Source organism: Cyprinodon variegatus, unplaced genomic scaffold, assembly GCF_000732505.1.
Source record: "Cyprinodon variegatus isolate N-32 unplaced genomic scaffold, C_variegatus-1.0 Scaffold56, whole genome shotgun sequence".
Lineage (NCBI taxonomy): Eukaryota > Metazoa > Chordata > Actinopteri > Cyprinodontiformes > Cyprinodontidae > Cyprinodon > Cyprinodon variegatus.
The window spans coordinates 1,417,130-1,426,238 of NW_015150509.1; positions in this window are offsets into that span (position 1 = coordinate 1,417,130).

Here is a 9,109-nt window from a genome sequence, read left to right on the forward strand (position 1 = left end):
TTTCTGGTTTAAAACAGAACTGTGTCGAAAATAGCATGTATTAACTGGAGACTTTAAATTGCTCTCACTGTATTTTCAATGATTTGTTTACCTGAGTATTAACCCTCACCAGTTAAATTGTGTTTACAACTGTATCCACCCATTACCCAGTCGGTCTTCATTTTTCAATGTCATTGTTTTAAATTTTGACTCTGTTGAAAGAGAGAAAAAACACAGATAACCATATTATTCTTTATAGACAACCCTTTTGAAATATAACATTCAGTTGATTTTAAATGGACATATTCCACAGAATGAAATGCAATGAAATGATTGATTCTCATTAATGATATCTGTTTTGCGAATTAATTAAGTTCATTCTGGAGTAGTTGTGTATAATGTAATATATACATGTATGCATCTATACAAATATGTAATAATATAATCTTTCAAGTAGTTAGTATATCTAGTGTTATCTATGCATAACAATATATGACTTTTTTCCCGAATGGGTTTCAACCATGTCTTTTGTTTAGGCTTTAAAATGTACGTATTGTTATTTTGAGTATTTCCTGGAAAACACAAAATATTATGTTAGTCTTATTACTTAATTCCTTTATGTGTTTTTTTATGTGTGTGTTTTTTTTTTGACACCAATTCACAACAAATGCATTCTCCAGGCACTTTTGGAGACAGAGAGGGTCAGTTCCTGCAAATATGCATCCCTGCCCCTAGACAAATACATCTCTCATTCTCTCTTAACCTGCAGCTTCACTGTCACACCTCAAACGTTTTATATTTGAGATTTTTTTCATAGCTCCAGCAGCTTTTCTGCAAGTTTTTCTAACCAAATCAAAGGACGCTAGAATGAACCAGAAGAAACATGCCTGTTTTGGCTATATGTGGGGCTTCCAAACACATCTTCAAGTTTATACTGACCAAAGTCCCATTTGTTAGGAAAATATACTCCTCCCTAAGAAAGCCTGTGCCTAGACATCCAACATTATTCTGATGCAGTTATAGTTAAATTCACTGGATTAAACAATGTTTGGTTAAATGTTATCCAAAAAAGCTTAGTCAGTTGCACTTGTCGGTTTTCTCTGTAAATACTAAATATATTTAAACAGCCGTGTAAAAATAGAAATACTTGTGAGATGTTTCATCAGAATAGTACGTATCAAAGCAGCTAGCATTTTTCCAGAGAGAATGAGGATGGAGTATAAAAAATTAGGAGATTTTTCTTTTTTCCTCGCCATATTTCATTTGCATTATAAATTGTATAAACCTTTAGAAATAAAACAAATAAGCCTTTATACTTGGAAAACCTTAATTCAACTTTGGGCATTAACTGTGCACAGAACATGTAGCTGTGGTAAACTAAAGCACATTTGGGGGTTTTAATAAAATTCTAATTTGGCTTGCAACACTTCGATAAGATAAAAAATATTTTATTTAAGGTTCATTTTAGAATACCAAAATATTTTACCATACTAACAAAAAAAGGCAGTGATTCACCTTTAGCCCCTAAACAAACTGAACTAGAGGAATGAACAAACATAATCAGCTAGATATGATGCGCTACATTTATGTAGGGTCAGAAAAAGGAAAAATGGATCATAAAAAGCTTAGGCAGATTGTGGTAGATTTAGGGAAAAAAAAGTATGAACATTTCTATATGATGTCTTTAGTCTTCTGGGTAATTCTAACCACAAATGCGCTGTAAACCAAAGCCGACAGATTTGACAAACACTTCTAGATAGGTGTTGAAATGTCTTCAGAAAAACTAAGCCAAAGTCCAGTAGCATCCAATTTATTTCAGTTTTGTCAAGTCTATGTCATCTTTTTTTTGGAAAGCTAATACATTTTTGCCTCTTTTTAGTATTTTTGATATGTTTTTTTTTTTTCCTTTAAAATTTGGAGAGACAGCATACCCATCTTAATTTGCCAAATGTACAACAGACAAAATCTGACACTGAACTATGCCGGTTTTGGTGCAATAAAGAGGACAGCTGTGTGCCTGTGAGGCAACACTGCTTCATTTTCATGTCAAAAAACAAAAAAATATATATTTTATACTCTATCTCTGCTTTACCTGCTTTTAGGTTGACAACAATCTCAGAAGTTACACCTACTGTAGAAGTTCTCTTCTCAGCCATCTCTTTCAGTTCCTCTGGGGCAAGGGTTAGGAACCCTCGGCTCCAAAGCAGCATGCAACTGTTTAGCGCCCCGTGGAGAGTCCCTGTAGCTTTTAAAACTTATGAAAATAGAAAAAGATGGATTTTTTTTTTTGTTTGCTTTAATATGGTGTTCAGGAGGTCAAACAAACATTAATTTTGTTTCCAACAAAAGGAAGATAGCTGACGAAAACAAAGGATTAAAAAAAGAATGGACCGAATCATTTGCTTTTATTACCAATATGAAAAGATTTTCTGCAAGTTTGCTTTGCAATAATAAGTTTTTGAATAATAAAAAGAGTAATTTGCAAAGACATATCCACGGAAGGCATGCTAAATATGCAACCAACCACAGAGTTGGAGGTTGGAGTGAGAGAAAAGGTGCAAGTGCGGAACTTATGGAAAAATTAGAGGATCGTAAAGACAGATTTAAGAAGTGGATTACATCTCCAAACTCCTCTACTGCTGCTAGTTTTGTTGCAAGCACGGGAAACCGCCAACAAATCAAACAGGTAGCGCACTCCCCCAAATCCTCCAAAATAAAAAATAACACCAAAAATCTGATTTCTTTATTGTGTTTCTATAATTACATGCAAAACAACAAAACCTAATACAATAATATTGTAATGAATTTAAACTAAAGCACTGATTATCATACAGCAGAGTAGATACATGATGTGGCATTTGCTCCAGGATAAACATTTAATCATGAATGCTTATTATATATTTAAGCTCCCATCATTTTTTTATAGTGGTCTAATACACTTAAAGGAATAGTACACCCAAAACATGATTAGCCTTCATTTTCTACTCACCCCCATGCTGAACAACACCCTGGAGTACTTTTTTGATATCTCAAATGCATCTGGAGATCTGGGAGGCTTCTTGCTGTCTGCTGACATTCAAATAATGGAGGTGCCCAGCGCCCGAGGCAGAAAGGTCCATAAAAGTCCACAAAAAACGTTTCAATATTCCTCCATACTGCTCGTCCAATGTATTCCAAGTGTTCTGAGTGGGTAGCATCCAGAATTTACTCGAAACGAAGTCATTTAGAATGTTTTTAGAGCATAAACAGTAGTGTATAGGATTTCCTGAAAGCGCGTTCTCGACGCTACGGAAACCGTGGCAGACCAACCCAGACGAAAGTGCGCATTCAGCTCAGCAAAGAACTCATGCTTTTCCTCAACACTGAAGTCCTCAGACATTTTTCTTTCGTTGTTTCTTTCTTTGCACAGGTAAACAGCACATTTCTTCTTCTACGCTTCCATTATCGGCAGAGCAGACGCTGAATGCGCACTTTCATCTGGTTTGGTCAGCCGGCTTCCGTAGCGTCATGAACGCGCAGGTGCGCGCTTTCAGGAAATCCTATACACTACTGTTTATGCTCTAAAAACATTCTAAATGACTTTGCTTCGAGTAAATTCTGGATGCTACCCACTCAGGACACTTGGAATACATTGGACGAGCAGTATGGAGGAATATTGACACGTTTTTTGTGGACTTTTATGGACCTTTCTGTCTCGGGCACCATAGACCTCCATTATTTGAATGTCAGCAGACAGCAAGAAGCCTCCCAGATCTCCAGATGCATTTGAGATATCAAAAAAGTACTCCAGAGTGTTGTTCAGCATGGGGGTGAGTAGAAAATGAAGGCTAATCATGTTTTGGGTGTACTATTCCTTTAAAGCCCATGTTGCCCTATGAGGCTTATCTTAGACTTTTACATTTTTGCGGCTCCAAACAGATTTGGTTTTTTTGGCTCTTTGAACAGTTTGGGTTGCAGAACCCTGCTCTGGGGGAAGTCTAAAGGTTTTCCAATGCCATCTTAGAGACTTAGTCCCTCCAGTGTGCCCCAGCTGGCTCCTGGCCCTCCTTCCATGAGTACGTGGCTGGAACTCCTTCCAAGATAGTGTCCATGTTAATCTGAAACAGATTCCATAGCCATCTCACATTACTAATTTTAACATGGCGGTGCAGCGACTCTACTCTGAGCCCCTCCTGGTTAACCAAGCTCCTTATCCTATCTGTAAGGGAGGACAAGCTACACAACAAAAAAAGTGTTCTAAAAAATAAGAAAAAAATATAGTGTTTTAAGTGAATAATTGCTTATTTTGAGCAAAATAATCTGCCAGTGCAGCAAGCAAATGAGACTTGGTAAGATTTCTTAAAACAAGAACATAATATCCAAGTAGTAAGCATCCAAAAAAACTTAAATCAAGTGATAAAATCTATTTCTTCTTTTACTTGTTAAGATTTTTTCTCTTATTTTAAGCAATTTATTCTCATTTATTAGTCTTTATTGCTTAGAATTAAATGTCCTCTAACCAATTATTGTTCAAAACAAGCATACAATAGGCTTAAAAACAAGGCAAATGTACTTGATACCAGTTCATTTAAAGGCTTAAAACTAGTCTTTTGTTCTTAGCTAGAATTTATTTCATTATTTAGGTGTAGTGAATGTATGGGAAAAATACCCCCCCACACCCCCCGCTAAAAAAAACTCACAAAGCTGAGGGCTGCAAAGGCCAAACAATGAAGAGATGGTGATGTAGCAGTATCGCTACGCTCTACTCCTTCTATTCATTCGGCTAGCTAATCTGAATCGTTCAATTCCATTTGGAGAGCGAGATCATCTGTGGTAGCAGCACTAGACATCTTCCAGGCATGTGAGGAAAACTAGCAGCAGTTCAGCGGACAGGATGAATGAACGGTAGCCAGCGCACGCGGATGACGTCATACACGCGCCTCTTCGTTTTTTTAAAAACATATATAAAAATTATAACCGCGGATGTCTGAGGGACAGTGATTCGCCTACGTTATGATTGCTGGCGTACCATAAATGATAAATTATGAACAGTTTAGTTTGTGCCTTCAGTCGTTGCCCATAGGAAGACGTTACTTGGATATAACCTAACAGAATATCTTTAGAACGGCTCCAAATGACACAAAACTCATAGAACATGATGTAATAATGTAAAATCAAGGGCCAAATGTAAAAAAAAAACGGCATTCCCCTTTAAGTCAGAGCTTCTATTATAATAAGCATATGTATGATGTACAGTTGTTATGATGTATTGTAGTTTAATGGTCCACTGGGGAGGTTCAGAATCTCAAAGCTAAATCATGAATGACAATCTCAATGACCCTATCAATTTGAATGCAATCAGATTTGATTAGCTGGAATATCTTAATGAGATGGGGTCAGTTCTTAAAACAGGTTAATATGGATTGTCTTATTGTCTTGAAACAAGTAAAAATGTACTCACAGTCTAAATGTTAACGCGACTCAGTCCGCAATGTGTGCTATTTTAAGAAAAAAGCTGCTCAGAATTAGTTGTATTATCTAGTTAGGATGAAAAAAATGAATTTTCTTAAAACAAGTAAAATAATCTAAACAATATTTAGTCTTACTAAGAAAATACATTGAAAAACAAGTAATAAGACCAAAATGCTGAATTCAAGTTTATTACACTTCTATAGATTTTCCTTTTTTGCAGTGTATTTTGTTTCGGGTTTGAAATAATGGACAAGGTTGCTTGCTGCACCAGTGAATGCTGTAGTTTTAGGACATTTTATAAATCATTTCATTTCTTATTTATTTACATTAATACATTAGAACCCTTTTCAGTAGTGACGATGGCTTTATTAAAATAACAGCCTCTTCACATCCATCCAAGGTTTCATAATTTTGTTTGGTGTTTCAATTATAACAGCTCCGACTCTTTAAGTGCATTTTCTACAGATTTCAAAGCAACACACTCTTCATTCTCTGCACATATAGAATGTACTGGGAAGATCAAGATTTTCTTTTTTCTTTTTTACTGCTGCAGAAATATGTCACTTTATTATGTATTTGCCTGCTTTTTCTTGCATTGGTGACATTTACGGAGTAGATTTGCAGCAGAATCCATGTGGCATAGAATTGCTGCTTTACTAAAGCTTGCAGGCTTGAATGTTTAAAATACAACACCATGCGGTCATGGTTGGTATTTGGAACAGAGATTACTGAAGCTGCGATATTAAAACATTTTCACAGAAAACTTGTGTATTTTATTATGCACATAGCTGAAACAATGCAGGGTGTTATGTAGAAGTGCTTGTTACTATAATAAAGCCAACAGATTTGTCACAAATTAAAAAGGCCATTTAAAAGATAAGCTTTGTTATTTAACAGGATAAACAAAACAAAGGTTTTGTGCCTAACTTTTCAAAATTACCTATTTTGGGATATGTTACGTTTGATTTTGAGTAGCATTGCGTCCTGGATAGGTTTTCTAATTACAATTTCCATATCATTATTATTATTTTATAACTATGTTTTTGTCATCTTTAGTTGCTTGAGTGATTATTACGACAGCAATGGCACACATTTAAAGTGCCTTTCAACGTTTTTATATGATGTTAGGTTACAACTACAAACTAAATTGCATCTGCAACATTTGTTGTGCAGTTGTGCATTACATCCATTTACTTTAATACATCTTATAGAAATCAAGTAAAGGTTACTGCCTCAGAAATTACTATTAATGTAGAGAGTCTGCCTGTATGGAATTTAGTCTCTTTAAATCTAGCTGTTTAGTGAAGAACCCAGAGGTTTGTTAGGGAAGCTGTAAACAAAGAGTATAATCATGATCAAAGAGCACAGCAGACAAGTCAATAAAAATATCATGGAGACCATTAATGCATGTTTAGGTAAAATGATACAAAAAAATTCACATACTATTGTTTAACCCACAATCTCAAAATGGAGAAAATGTGCTATAGCTGTAACATACCAAAACATGGGCAGCCACTTAAACTGATAAGTCAGTCTAGATGGGAATTAAGCAGCCAGGAGGCCAAGAGTCTACTCTGGTGGAGCTGATGAAATTCAACCCTCAGATAGTAAAAAGGAGTTGACAGTAGCTCTTTGTGCACTACATAAATGAGGCCTTCATGAAAGAGCTGGAGGAAGAAAACCTTTGTTGAAAGAATGTCATGATAATCAACTTTAACTGTTCCAAAAAGCCATGTTGAAGAATCAGCAAAGACATGTTGCTAAGATCACATTGAAACTTAAAGTGGCTTGAAAATGTATTTATACCTGTAAAACCTCTCCACATTATGTCACATTACAACTACAATACATATACATTTTAGTGGAATTTTATGTAGAAAAACCTAACATAAAATGGTATACAAGTGTTAGCTAGAGAGGGAATTATACAGGATAAAAAAAAAAAAACAGAATAGTGTAAAGTGGAAAAGTATTTAGAGTGCTACCAATTGCCTTTGTAAGTTTTCCAAAGATTGCTAAGTACTAAACACTGTTAACCTGTGTGTGTAATCTAATCTCAGCACAAATACAGCAGCTCTGTGATAGCCTCAGAGGTTGGTAAAGAGAATATTGGGGAGACAGTCAAAGGAAAACCCCGAAAAGGTCAGGAAAAAAAATTTAAAGTGTAAATGTTTAAACCAAGTTTAGGCTATAAAAGATTTAAAAGTTTTGAAAATCTTGTGATGCACTGTTGAATCAATTATCCAAGGGAAGAGCACTGATCAGTGATACACCCAAGATGCCAGTTGTGACTCTGGTCCACAACTGGCATTTACAGTCCACAGCTCGGGTGGGGAATCTGTCCTAATGACAACTACTAGTCTGTTAGAAGCCATGTTGGAGACACAGAACACACATTCAGAACACATAATCCCCACTACCAAATATGGGGGTGGCAGGATCATTCTCTGGGGCTGATTTCCTTTTTCAGCAGGGGCAGGTAAGATAGTAAGAGGTGCTGGGAAGACAGATAGATACTGAGGAATAAGAAGAAAGAACGTTGGAGCCAACAAAACTCTGAGATTGGGGAAGAGATTCACGTTCCAGCAGGACAATGATCCTAACGGTAAAGCCAGGGCCACTGTGGAATGTTATAAAACAAAACATAAAAATTTGTTTTAATAAAAACCTATTTACAAAACCAAAGTAAGATCTGAAAACTGACGTTCACAAAGGCTCTTTAATCAAATCTGACTGAGCTTAAGCTGTTTTGTTAAAATGGATGGGCAACAATTTCATTCACACTTGCTGTTTTAATGGCCGATAAAGATTCTACATCATCGACTCAGGGGGTTTGAATAGATTTCCACAAGGAACATTTTTTATTCGTACATTGTAAAACACAACATCCAGTTTGACAAAAGACTATGTAAAAAGAACTAAATTCTCATCAAATTGTTTATACTCATCTCAAATTAATGTTATACATGTTGGATAAATTGATGCTTGATAACTCACAGTATTTGAATGAAGTCCATACATAACAGTAAAGTATTTAAATAAGGTCGAGAACTGTGCAGATAAGTGCAACCTTATTGGTGTGGCCAGACAACACCAGGAATGAGGATGCAGTTACAATTAATTAGAAATATCTACTGTTAAAAGGCAAAGTGCGAATTGCAAGGTAAAACGTGTAAACTATGTACTGGTTACTTGATCTATCAAACATTACCCATTACCAGATTATGAAAATTCAACTTTTAATAGATTGCATAAAATTCAGATTTCAGTTGAATGGAACACATTATGTGCTCTTAAAAAACAAAAGGTAAAAAAATCCTCATCAATAAAAAAATGAAGCAACTAAATGTGAAGAAAATGCAGCCCGAAGGGGACTAGTATGGTCTATAACTGGGTTAGGCAATTTAAAGGTGATTGTCATACAAATTTGCAGAACTCTTTTTTTTTTTTTTTTTCAATTTCATAAAGAGGTGAACATGATAAGCTGCTCATGTAAAGTCGCTCATAAGCATCCTTGTTGTTCTAAATTTGTTCTTTTGAAGCTCTACATCAATTCGTTTTCTATAGTCCTGAAATCTTATCTTGTGTAAAGTATTCTGCAAATTGAATAAGTTTAAAGGAAATAATTAACTGATCTATATGTTTTAGCCTTAGTTTGTTTGGCCACGTATTTGTCTAA